The sequence below is a fragment of the Triticum urartu genome, chromosome 5 (assembly GCF_003073215.2).
Source record: "Triticum urartu cultivar G1812 chromosome 5, Tu2.1, whole genome shotgun sequence".
NCBI lineage: Eukaryota > Viridiplantae > Streptophyta > Magnoliopsida > Poales > Poaceae > Triticum > Triticum urartu.
This window is the reverse complement of record NC_053026.1, coordinates 42999419-43013646: the sequence shown is the minus strand read 5'-3', so window position 1 is coordinate 43013646 and position 14228 is coordinate 42999419. Positions and strand designations below refer to the sequence as shown.

General features: G+C 45.3%; 1 pseudogene; it reads left to right on the top strand.

Moving 5' to 3' along the window:
- The first annotated feature begins 5904 nt into the window (after nucleotides 1-5904).
- Nucleotides 5905-7947, top strand: LOC125506724 (annotated as a pseudogene).
- The last annotated feature ends 6281 nt before the right edge of the window (nucleotides 7948-14228 follow it).

Genomic DNA, 14228 nt, shown 5'->3' with positions numbered 1-14228 from the left:
TTCATCATGATGACCTGGAGAAGATCAACTTAATGGATCGACCTCCTCGAGAAGAGTAACCAAGACCAACAAGACCCGTTAGGATTTCGTAACCTATTTCCTTCCCCGCACTTCCCCTCTTAAATCTCGGGACGAGATTTCTTGTAGTGGAGGAGAATTGTGACGCCCAGGTAATTAAGCTACAGTGATCCTCTACTAATGACGCCATGTCACCTCGATTATAGTTGCTAATCTCGAGTTAGTTCGAAACCGATTCAAATTCAAATTTAAAATATAGGCAAACAACAAAAGTTTTCAAACAATAAAACTAAAATGTCCAGGTTGTTCCAAATAATGCGTAGGTAATTATGGTGGAGAAACCATACATTTATAAAATATTAATAATGCTATAAGATGGATAAAACTGTAGATAAAACAATTAAATTAAATGCCTTTTGTATTATGTAAAATACTAAACTGTTCTGTTTAGGGTAAATCTTTTTATGGCAGTGGGTTTAGTGCAATGCTAAATTTAGGAGTTGAAATTATATTTTTACAAAATCAAAATAAAACAGAAAAGAAAATAAATAAAAAGAACAGAAAACCTAAACTAAAAAAAGGAAATAGCACCCCCACTGGGCTCCGGCCCAGCTGGCCTGCCCAACTAGGCCTTGGCCCAACTAGCCGAAACCAGTCAGACCGGCCCACCCGGTGCCCCCCCTGTATAACCACCCCCACCCGGTGCCCCACCCGGTCCCCCTCCCACTCCCCCCCCTCCCCCCCCCCCCCCGCGCGAGATCTGGATCGGGGGCGCTTCAGCGCACGCCGCCCCGATCCCGTCGCCCCCGAGCCCGACGTCGGCGCCCAACCTGACGCCGCCCCACCGTCGCCGGCCTGCCCCGCCCCACTGCTCCTTCACCACACGCCATCGGCCTCGCCTGTCGTCACCACGCTGCCACCTGAGGATCTCGTCGCCGTCACCCTCGCCGCCACGCCTAGACGCCAACGCAGATCGCCGCGCCGCCACCTCGTCGGACCGCCACCCCGTCGTCGTCCCCGCGCCCCATTGCCCTGTGCCCTACTACCTCCCGTGAGCCCCCACCTTCTCCTCTTCCCCGCGCTCCGGCCGCGCACCTGGACGCCCGCGCCGTCTGTGCCCGGCGCATGGCTGCGCCCCTGTTTCCCCCCGCTCTGCTCCGCCTCCGGCCGCGACCAAACCCGCATCCGCTTGGTCCCGCTTGACCCGCCTCCCCTGCTCCTGTGGACGCCGAGCCTCCCCACCGGCCCCGGCGCGAGCCCTCGCCGTCGCTGCACCACCGCAACCGCCGTGAGCACACACACCCGCACTTCGCCGCCCGCCGCTGCCTTCCCCCTACCGCATCGCGCTCGTCGCCGTCCCTGGTGTTGGCGCCGTCGTCCCGTGCCCCGCCTCCGCCTCTGGCCCCGCAGGCCACGCCACACCGGCGGCCAGTTCCCGCACCCCGCGGCTCCCCTGGTCTGCCCTTCGGGTGCAAACGCCCGGGTGCCCGCTGCCCGTTGCACCCGCAACCGCGCCCTGTACCCGCTAAGGCCACAGGGGCCTATGACAGCTGGGCCCCGTGCCCCAGAACGTAAAAAAAATGAATGAAAAAGAATTAAAAAAGATAAATGAATAATAATAAAATTAATTAATTAATTAATTAACCAAATAATTAACTTAATTAATTCTATTTAAAATAACTAATTATGATTAATTAACCTAATGACAAATTAACCTAATTAACCACTGTTAATTAACAGAACAGTCAATGACATGTGGGGCCCACATGTCAGTTCGACTAAGTCAACACCCTGTTGACTGATGACATCATGCTGATGTCATGTTGACGTCAGCAAACACTATTCTGGATAATGTTGATTTAAAAAGTTAAATAAATTCAAAAAATGATTTAAATATTTTAAAATCAATATAAAATAAACAGTAGCTCGAATGAGAAAACTTTGTACATGAAAGTTGCTCAGAACGACGAGACGAATCCAGATACGCAGCCCGTTCGTCCGCCACACACCCCTAGCATATCAAACACGCAATTTTCCCCCTCCGGTTCATCTGTCCGAAAACGCGGGACACCGGGAATACTTTCCCGGATGTTTCCCCCCTTCGCCGGTATCACATAATACCGCGTTAGGGCATACCTAGCACCGCGTATTGCCACGTCTTGCTTTGTGTTACATTTGATTGCTCTGTTATTTATTGTGTTCCCCCTCCGTTACTTCTTTCCGGTAGACCCTGAGGCCGATGCCGGTACCCCTGTGATCGACTACTTCGACGACCCCTCCTTCTTGTCTGAGCAACCAGGCAAGCCCCCCCTTTGATCACCAGATATCGCCTACTCTTTTCTATACTGCTTGCATTAGAGTAGTGTAGCATGTTACTGCTTTCCATTATTCCTATCCTGATGCATAGCCTGTCCTTGCTACTACTGTTGTTACCCCTTACCTGCTATCCTACTGCTTAGTATAGGATGCTAGTGTTCCATCAGTGGCCCTACACTCTTGTCCGTCTGCCATGCTATACTACTGGGCCATGATCACTTCGGGAGGTGATCACGGGCATATACTATATACTCTACACAGTTACCTTACCTGTGATACTGTTCGGACATGGGGGCTGAAGGGGCAGGTGGCTCCATCCCGGTAGAGGTGGGCCTGGGTTCCCGACGGCCCCCGACTGTTACTTTGTGGCGGAGCGACAGGGCAGGTTGAGACCACCTAGGAGAGAGGTGGGCCTGGCCCTAGTCGGCGTTCGTAGATACTTAACACGTTAAACGAGATCTTGGTATTTGATCTCAGTCTGGCTACTGGCCTATACGCACTAACCATCTACGCGGGGACAGTTATGGGCACTCGACATCGTGGTATCAGCGAAGCCTTCGTGACGTCAGCAACGGAGCAGGCGCGCGCCGGATTGGACTGGAACGCCACTAGGCTAGGTCTGCTTCCGGCCGCCCACGCAACGTGCAGGTGTGCTAAGGGCGATGGGCCTAGACCCCTGGGCGCTTAGGTTTAGACCGGCGTGCTGACCTCTCTGTTGGTCTAGGTGGGGCTGCGACGTGTTGATCTTCCGAGGCCGGGCATGACCCAGGAAAGTGTGTCCGGCCAAATGGGATCGAGCGTGTTGGGTTATGTGGTGCACCCCTGCAGGGAAGTTAATCTATTCGAATAGCCGTGATCTTCGGTAACAGGACGACTTGGAGTTGTACCTTGACCTTATGATAACTAGAACGGATACTTAATAAAACACACCCTTCCAAGTGCCAGATACAACCGGTGATCGCTCTCTCACAGGGCGACGAGGGGAGGATCAACGTTTAGGATTATGCTATACGATGCTACTTGGAGGTCTTCAGTCTACTCTCTTCTACATGTTGCAAGACGGAGGCTGCCAGAAGCATAGTCTTCGAAAGGATTAGTTATCCCCCTCTTATTCTGGCATTCTGCAGTTCAGTCCACATATGATACCCTTACTCCATTTGATACCCATGCATATGTAGTATAGCTCCTTGCTTGCGAGTACTTTGGATGAGTAACTCACGGTTGCTTTCTCCCTCTTTTCCCCCTATCCCTGCTACCTGGTTGTCGCAACCAGATGTTGGAGCCCAGGATCCAGATGCCACCGTCGACGACGACTCCTACTACACCGAGGTGCCTACTACTACGTGATGCCTGCTGGCGACGACCAGGAGTAGTTAGGAGGATCCCAGGCAGGAGGCCTGCGCCTCTTTCGATCTGTATCCCAGTTTGTGCTAGCCTTCTTAAGGCAAACTTGTTTAACTTATGTCTGTACTCAGATATTGTTGCTTCCGCTGACTCGTCTATGATCGAGCTCTTGTATTCGAGCCTTCGAGACCCCTGGCTTGTAATATGATGCTTGTATGACTTATTTTATTTGTAGAGTTGTGTTGTGATATCTTCCCGTGAGTCCCTGATCTTGATCGTACACGTTTGCGTGTATGATTAGTGTACGATTAAATCAGGGGCGTCACAATATATGACCATTTCAGTTTCAATAATTTATTGATTCTCTTAAAATTAAATGATGTCTCGTCATCTTGTGTTTGCTTAAATATATAATTAATAGCCAGGGATTAGAGGCCGGATGTATAAAAAAATTAAAGCTTGGCTCTTGCACAGTCATTACCAGTTGCATGGACAGCAGTGGACAGAAAGCTAGATAAGCAGGATGCCGCTTTGCAAGCTTACTCGTGCATCAATGAACCATTGAAGAAGTGAAATCTATCCACATACCCAGGTCGCAAGCTTACTCGTGCATCAATGAACCGTTGAAGAAGTGAAATCTATCCACATACCTAGGTCGCAAGCTTACTCCTGCATCAATGAACCGTTGAAGAAGCGAAAACTATCCACATACCCAGGTCGCTTTGCAAGCTTACTCGTGCATCAATAAACCGTTGAAGAAATGAAATATATACACATACCAAGGTCTATGACAGGAGCCTAGAGAGGCCATCTAGTACTGTCACCAAGGGGAGATCACTTCTTGTCGAGATCGATTGAGCCTCTTCTCGAGCTCCCTGGTCCCGATGTGTCCTGTCTTCCTCAATCTCACTGCACCATTCCTCTCCCCTTGCGGCATCCTCTCTGCTGCATAAATCATATATTGCATTTGCAGCAATATAAATGCTATTCTCAGTACTCCACAGCTTACAGTAGTAAAAATCAGCACTTTCCAAACATACAAAAGATCAACGATCTAACTTTCCTAACTTATCCAAATCAACTGATCTCTCTCATTAATGCAATTTGCTTTAGGAAACAAATAATAGATTTCCAGGAAACCAATAAAGGATTTTAAGAAAATTAACAAGTAAACCATGACAAACAAATCTTATTAAGGAGTCCGTACTTGGTTTCGTTCGTTCGTACCCTTCGACCCCCTCCCGCTGTTCCCCTCGATCCCCCACCCACCGATTTTCTCTATACCTCCACCGATTTTCATTAGAAAAAGATACGTCGCCAACCCCACCGGTTTTATTGAAAGAAGGAAGTCGCCAGGCAACCCAATTTTCTGAACGCTATCTCCCACGTCCCATAGACAAAAAAGGAAACCATCCCTGTCCAGATTTTCTTTTCCTTATGAACATAACATTTATTCCATATACAACAGTAATCATATCACCAATCAGACTACAATCTTTCCTCTACTTCTACTGAAGCAGTTGGTAGCCTGGTAGTCCGGTTTTATTTTTGTCTGGTTTTATTTTCTCCCACCTCCCACGGGTTTTCTTATCCATTGGTTTATTTTTTACTCTACTATTTTATTTAAAAAATCAGCACTTTCCAAACATACAAAATATCACCGATCTAACTTTCCTAACTTATCCAAATCAACTGATCTCTCTCATTAATGCAATTTGCTTTAGGAAACAAATAATAGATTTTCAGGAAACAAACAAAGGATTTTAAAAAAATTAACAAGTAAACCATGACAAACAAATCTTATTAAGGAGTCTATACTTGGTTTCGTTCGTTCGTACCCTTCGACCCCCCTCCTGCTGATCCCCTCGATCCCCCCACCCACCGATTTTCTCTATACCTCCCCCGGTTTTCATTAGGAAAAGATACGTCGCCAACCCCACCGGTTTTATTGAAAGAAGGAAGTCGCCAGGCAATCCAATTTTCTGAACGCTATCTCCCACATCCCATAGACAAAAAAAGGAAACCATCCCTGTCCAGATTTTCTTTTCCTTATGAACATAACATTTATTCCATATACAACAGTAATCATATCACCAATCTGCAATCTTTCCGTATATACAACTGATACCTCCATCTCCTCTCTGTTCAAATTGCCATGTTTGTCCGTGGTTCCCCGTCTCGGCGAGGATCCCCGGAAGCGAGCAAATTTTTCCATCGGAACAGGAGATGACGGGGCACATGTCGACGACACGCCCGGCCGCTACGACCGAGGAGGAGGAGATGGTCATGGCCGCCTCTGGAGCGGTCAATGCCGCGCCACCGGACGCAGACGATCGGGAGCAGCAGAAGAAGGCGCATGCGAGGAACAAGAAGAAGCGGCGGAGGGTGTTGAGCGAGGAGGAGCTGGCTGTGCAGAGGTCCGTGCTCTGCTAGGCCCGCCGCGGCAGAGGCGGGCGACGAGGAGGAGGCGGACTGCGGGCACCTGTTGCCGGCTGGGAGGCGGCGGCCGCGCGTGGCGGTGGAGCTGCATGCGCACTCGGCGGCAGCGACGGCTCGCTCTTGCCCGCGACACTCGTGGAGCACGCGCACCGCAATGGAGTAAGCCTTTCTTCCTGCCTGTCACCAACTACATAGACGTTCGCGACGTGCTCGACGAAACAACTGGCTCCAATGTTCTTCAGTTCCGTAATAGCCGATGCCATGTCCGAGCTCATCCTCGTGCGCTCCTAAACACCTCCGCCGCCACTTCTTTTAGTCTTGCTGTGCTTTTTTCGGAAGGATAATGCCTAGCACATTCGCACTCTAACTCTGTTGCCTGGTGACCAGCATAGGTGAAGGTGCTCGCACTAACTGATCATGACACCATCGCCGGTGTCCCGGAGGCGATGGAGTCTGCAAAGGAATTTTCCATCAGGATCGTCCCAGGTGTTGAGATAAGTGCCCTTTATTCGCCTAGGTAACCCTCTTCACGCCACCCTAAAATTTGTAACATGCCTTGATGATCACACAGATGTGGTTAATTCTCAAAGTTGTTAATTGTTCCGAAAGCAATGGATCAGGAGCGGATGAACCTGTTCATATTCTCGCATACTACGGTTGGGGCCCTGGGAAATCTCAGGAACTAGAGAAGGTTCTATCTACCATCAGGGAGGGCCGCTATACACGTGCCAAGGAGATGCTATCGAAACTTAGGAACCTCGGCATGCCATTGAACTTTGAAGATGTGTCTAATATAGCAGGGAATGGAGTGGCTCCAGGGCGGGTGCACGTGGCGCGTGCCATGGTTGCAGCTGGATATGTTGATAATTTTTTTTTTGAAGCCCAGAACCGTAGAACAATCGTTCTACGGTATATTTTCAGTAAAAGAAAAAAACAACGAAAAAAGAAAAGGAAAACAGTATTTACATAAATTGGTAACATAGGCAAGCTTTCAGCAGGTACTTTTACGATGGAGGGCCTGCTTATGCTATGTAAGTATACATTTTGAATCATGGTCATGCATGTTTTTGCTTCATTTTGCAGCAGCTGCAGAGTAGTTAGTTTGTACTGATGTGGATTTCTGCTGTTCATTTGTAGTGGCAGTGAGCCAGTTGGGAATCCGTTGTGCAGCTAATATGTAGAACTGGAGGCATAGCTATTTTGGCTCATCCATGGGCATTGAAAAATAATGTTGTTGTGATAAAGGATTTGAAAGCTGATGGTCTGCATGCTATTGAGGTCTATCGAAGCGATGGGAAACTATCTGGTATGAACAGCATGATCATTTTTCAGTCATAACAAGTGATACTTTGTGTTACCAATTTATGCAGATACTAATGATGCATCTAACGTATATGTCTATTGTATCCCATTGTTGAGAAGAAAATGTCTAATGTATCTGAACTTCAATGGAATTAACTGCTGAATTTGTCTAAAACAGGTTTGAGTGATCTTGCTGATACTTATGAGCTTCTGAAGCTTGGTGGATCAGATTACATTGGACGAGATGACAAGGAAGAAGCTGATATAGGAATTGTTGATCTTCCGGTCTTGGCGTTTTTTAGATTTCTTGGTAGCTCAACCAATTTGGTGCAATGCTATCAAGGAAATATTTGCAAACGCCACTGAAAGATCATAAGTATATATGGCCCAAAAGGATGTCATCGGACTATCTCTCTAGATGATTTATGTAATATGTGTCTTTCTTATCCAGAACTGGAGGAAACAGATGATTCTGAGATTGAGGTCCTCCGGGCGAAACTTGCAGACAGACAGCAATTCTGTTCATAAAGGAACCATCGTTCTCATCGACAGCTGCAGGCTGTTGTGTGACACAGAGATCTCATTTTTCTAGCAACTACAGGCACTCAGTGAAGAAGTGGGAAGGAGGAAGTTGGTCAGACGATTATCTGATGACCTGAGATGCTACCTGGCGTCTTCTAGTAACAAATATAATTTCTTCTCCAGCAAAAAGATTAAAAGAACATTGAGAGGCATGCTACAGATAATTTCTCCATGAGAATTGCTCATAATTTTGTAACAAAGACAAACATGAGAGTAGACCTCTTACACTTGACTCCGGCACCTCTTCCTAGAAATAGATCGAACTGAAGTTTGTTGTTCGATTTTTTACATACCTTTTGTGTAGGCCAAAGGTGTGATTCTTCAGGGTTAATACTTCATATATTGTTAGCTCTTGATTCTTGTAGGACATTTATGAAAATTTAGCTTCAAATTTATTCGTATTTTTTCTGGGACATTTATAAGTGTGTGCCCAAGCTTCATGTATGTACAGTGCACACACTTTGTTCGACAAATTATAACCCCAATCAAGGTCAAAATCGACACATATATGACATCACAAATCTCCTCCAAGGAATGGTCATATAAAAAAGACACTTAAAAATAGAATTCGTTCGAAGTATGTTGTTTTCCTTTCTTGAACTTGTATTCCGTCATTTATTAATATTTATTTACCACGTCCATTAATGTATTATGAAGCTAATTTTACATAACATTACAGGGGCATGAACGAATAAGGAGTGAATTTAGATCATGGCCCTTCAGGTTTGAAGGTATTGTCCATGTAAATTTGTTATTCCTACTGAAATTGACATACTAATCCTACACGCACCTGAATATTCTTGCAGGGATATATTATGATAACTCCCAAAACTCAATACTGTATAATGGCAGAAGTTGATAATCTATATCAGCAGGAGCAAGCTTTTTTAGGGCCAATGACAGTGGGAAAGGCTCCCACTGACTTTCTTTTTCTTTATTAAAATATGTTAGGGGCCAACTATACAATTTTTTTCTTCCTCTGCTCCAAGAAAACCATAGAAACATGGTGGAAAGGACTAAAACGAAATAGTTGTGTGCACTCTTTATAGCGGAGAAGGTAAGAAAAAAAGAAAATTTCTTCTTCTGCTCCAAGTTTCACAACTCTAAATCTATCAGTTGTAGAAGAAGGCATAATGGAGATTAGACTAATTTTCCTTCTCATTTTGAAGATCACAACAACATTTACACCATCACAACGCACAGGAACCTTACTGGTAAGCGGTTACATCAAAAAGAATTTGGAAATCAGCAATCATCAGTTGTGAGATAACAAAATAATCACTTCTGACTTGATCACTCAAAAGAACTTATGCAGGAGAGAACCCTTACTGTGCCACTGCTCACGCCATAATTTATTTGATTCAAGTGGAGAGCTTTTCTATTCCCCCAAAGCCCAAGATATACATCATTGTTTCAGAGAAAGGTAATAGCCTGAGCAGATTCTAGATAAGAAAAGGTCGAGGAAGATTATGTTCCTCAATTTTTAAAGTCACTGAAGTGCATGAAGCTAGATTTGAGAGTGAGACTGAGAAGAAAAGACCATGGGGTGATCAAAGTACAACAGGTGGTTCAAATAGAATGTTCAGAGAAAACCGGAACACCCCGTATTCCAGCCCAGAGATCGAGGAGAAGTCTTCTGGAATACGGCACTGCTTAGCATAGAACAAACCAGCTTTCTATTATTACACGAATATGATTACAAGGTCTCCGATATTACAATGAATAACATCGGCACGGCGACACTACGCCATCCTCAGTTGCTCTATGCAAGCAGCAGAAGAACTCGAAGCAGCGGAATAACTCTAGCAGCGGGACAACGACGACGGTGGTGAACTCCACTCCGCAGGGACTCTGGCTGGAACGCTTATCCTAGCTCGCGAACATAGGAACAACACCAAACAGGCAAGCAATCCAGGCATGACCGACAAGCTGGCATGACACGCCAGGTCAGTACATTGAATGTACTTGCAAGCTCACAATTAACCAGAAGCATTCAAGACAAACAACAGCATGGCAATTACAAGTTAATCAGGGATCAATATGAGGTCATCAGAAAAACATGGCATGAACAACATGACATCCAAAGTAATACTCCCAAAATAATACCAGCTACCATCATGAAAATAACCATAATAGCCACTAAGAATCCAAAGGCAACATGAACATGATACCAATAAAACAATATGAGCATAGAATGAACATATGAATCTGTCGATACTAACATGCAACATGATAACACTACATGCACCAATTATTCTGCTCGGGTTATCTTGCAACCATCACACACAGCACTTACCAACCTTGGACATCACACGATCATCTCAGGATCAAATCAAGCTTGGTATAAACAATACCGTAGTAATCGTTAAATGACCACAGGGAGCTTGATCTTTACCCATGATTCTCGCACAACATCACGAACATCCAACAACTCGGTATCCTCGATACCAGGGTGATCATTCCGGCGATCACAACCATGACCAACACTTGGTCTCAAACGGTGATCATTCCGACGATCACAACCATGACCAACACTTGGTCTCAAACAGTGATCATTCCGGCGATCACAACCAACTTAACTCCTCATCGAGGTTGTCATTAATCAAGTTATTATTAATATTGTTGACTCACGGGGGACCGACACGAACTGGGCCCTTATCCGCGGGCTCGGCTATCGATAGGTTTAATATACACTCTACAAAGGTAGCACACTGTACCCACACCATGGAACCCATGGCCTCGCACTCCCATTTGGGTGGACCAACGGCGTTCCGACAAAACCGATCTATTGTCATGAAACTCTCTCGGCCATTCTGACCCACTCCCAACTGGGCTAGTCCTGGGTGGCCCTGTGTCTACCAAAGACACCCCGACCACCGTCGTGGTCAAACGTCCCTCACGGGAACCGGATCCATAAAAATAAAAACAACAGGCACACAAGGTTATGTCCGCCTACCTGATCAGGGTAAGCACGCCCATAGCCTTCCCTCGTGGGAGGCACAGGTGAGATGCATGGCAATAGACCCAGTTAGGACCTGACCCATAAGGTAAGCGTGGTTGCACTGGTCAGTTTCGATCTGGCGGCACCATGACTCAGCCAATAGTTGTTCAAGTTCGATTAAATACGGTTAAACTTGAATGCAAAATGCCGAGCCATGATAAAATAACATGATGCAATTACAATGCATGAGCATGATATCAACATAATCACGGGATGCAACATAACTATCCACCGCATCAACTATGAAATAATCTCCAACTGAACATGGCATAATGACGAGCATAAATATTACAATTGCAACACTACTCATAGTATAACATAACATGACCATTATCATCAACCATAAATAACATGCAAGAACTCATCAATAATATTACCGAGTAACACTTAACCAACTAACAGCAACGGAACAATGCCGATTAACAGTACTCGGTAACCGACGTTAGTCATGCACCGAAGAGCATGACCAACCCAACATGTACTACTATCAAGCATGGCAATATGAAAGTAATACTAGCAACTAGCAGGGCATGATAACCAGGTGCATAACAACATAGCAAACAAGTAAGCACAATCCCAGAAGCATTACCGAAACAACGATAACCATATTTTAAACAAGCAATCATTTAATAAATATTCAAGTTGAAAACCATGGCTACTGCATGACTATCATGCAAGTGGGTATTGTGGCTTGCCTGGGGGTGAAGAAGGCACCGTGAAGAAGTGCGGTGAAGCCGCGGAAAGATTTGCCGGAAACAGTTCTCTCTCGGAGGGGCTGTTTACGTGCAAGGGCAAAAAGGTCATTTTCACAGTGTCAAACTGTGGTGGTAGATTGGTTAAAAGTGACACCGTTAAAAGGCAGTTAACACCTGAAGTTTACTGCAGTAAACTTGATCGTGTACTGCTACTCAACAGAGACTTGATTGAGGTCAATGGAGTTGTCTGGTAGATTGAGGTAAAGAAGGACTTACATCCTGGTAATTTTGAGAAGAATTAGACCACTAATTAATATAGTTGCTTTACAACTAAGTAATCTTGTCCAGAATGAAGATCATGATGATGCTCTGAAATGGAGGAGCCACTTGAGCTGAACTTTGGCAAGGCAGGCTTATTTGGCCATATGAAGATGCTGCAAAAGGTTTCATACCAATTGGATAAACCAAAATGGTACTTCCTTCACAAACATTTCCATTGGCCAGAAACTTGCAAAAATTCTAGAGGACAAATGGCTTGATGAAACATTCCCAAAATGGGTGGAGGTAGGTTATATGGATAATAGAAGGCCTAGAAAAATTGGCAGCCATAATGGATTAAAATAAAATATACTTGCTTCACAAACTGAAATTTTGGACAGAATCAAAGAATTGAAGGTGAGCTCACATGGAGGCATGACACGAGCTCTACTTTGGTGGAGATTGATGATTTGGTTATATGAAGGGCCATGCAAAACTGCAACTCATTTGGATATGCTTAGCTTGTACTTCCTTCACAACCAGTTCCCTCACACATGAACTTTGGAAAATCATAATTAAATAATTACTTGGCAAATGAGGTTGCACTTTGGCATGTGGCAATGATATGGACAGGAAAAGGTGTCCAAGGAGTTGAGGTCAATTGGGAAAAGATAAATGACACTTGCTTCACATTCTGCCATTTTGGGCAGAATAGGAAATGAATTATTTGAGCATGATGGGGAACATGGCAAATGAAATATTTTGCCATATTTGAGAAAGATATGACCCAAACAATTTATGAGAATTATTTGGTATTTTTAGGAGTGATAGAAATATAGGTTGCTTCACAACCTAAGGCAATTTGAGTTATTCCTTTAAAGGAATATTCCCAATAAAAAAGAATATTGGGATTTGGGCTAGGATGAAAATGACAGGGTCTAGGGAAGGATTTGGGAATGAAAAGCCACTCTAGAAGCAAAGAAGAGGGCATCTTCTTCAGTTTCCAGACCACAAAGCTACGGAGAAAGAAAACTCAAGCAAAAACCTCAGAAAAACAAAAGAAAAAGAAAGGGCCAAAAATCAGGCTGTCACATGTATACAATTCAAGATCAATTTATAGAAACGAAAAGTTTGGTACATCTCGACTGAAATAAAACTCAAACACCCGGGCGGACGCCCAGTCAGTGACTGGTCAGAAAAAAGTGACCCATACATTATGTTTAAACGGGTCTCAAATGCCCGGGTTGATCGATACCCTTCATATCCAACCCGAATCTAGGGCGGACATGGGGCGCGTTTGCCATGTCAGACTCTAAAGCCCTACCCCAGCACAGATTGCACAAAATCCACCAAACTCTTTCTCCTCCTCCCGTCTGCCACCTACCTTTCCCGCTACCCAGTCCTCGCCATCCGCCACGCTTGACCCTTCCTCATCTTCGGTCCCGATCCGTCGCCCTATATGTCGTCCCGCCCGTCCCCGACCACCGTGGCAGAGGCTGTGTCCGCCTCGTCCGTCGGTGTCCCGTCCTTGCCATTGAGGGATTTGCGGAGAAAGGTGGCATGAGAGATGGAGGGGAGAGGGGGTACCGACCGATGTTGCAGAGGGAAGAGGAGGATGCGGTGATGCCGTCGAGGGGAGGAAGGTGGCAAGGACAGAAGCGGATGGGCTCCGGCCGTGGCACGAAGAAGACGAGTGTCGACGCCGTGGAGGAACGATGAGGGGCTGACTGACATCATGGAGGATAGGAGGGGTCGGGCGATGGCGGAGCGGAAGGGGTGTCATTCCTGTGAATGAAAATGGCGACAACATTTCTGCTATTGTGAATGAATATCGTAAGCGTATCAAGTAATTCTTAATTCCTAACAGGTTATTCAGTTGGTTCATCACTCTCTATGTATACATAGTCTAATTATTTTTTATATGAACTTATATTGCAAGTAAAGTAGATTCCAATTATTATTCAATTGCACTCGTGCTATCTTCAACATCCACTATGTTTATATATAAACTCAACCAAAATATTTCAAAAGTCCGTGGCAAGGCACGGGCATTCTACTAGTATGTATAAGGAAACAACCGAGAGAGAAAATTGAGTGGCACCTTTGCAATCAATCCAGAGAAACAAACTGTAGAGTTGGGCGATGATAATTTTAGCTGGATATGCAGGAGTATATGGTGACCACAAAAAACTTAAAGAGGCGCCTATGTTGAACCGAAAAAACGAGAAAAATGAAGTGGCAATATGACGGAAACTAGTGCACCTCATATAATC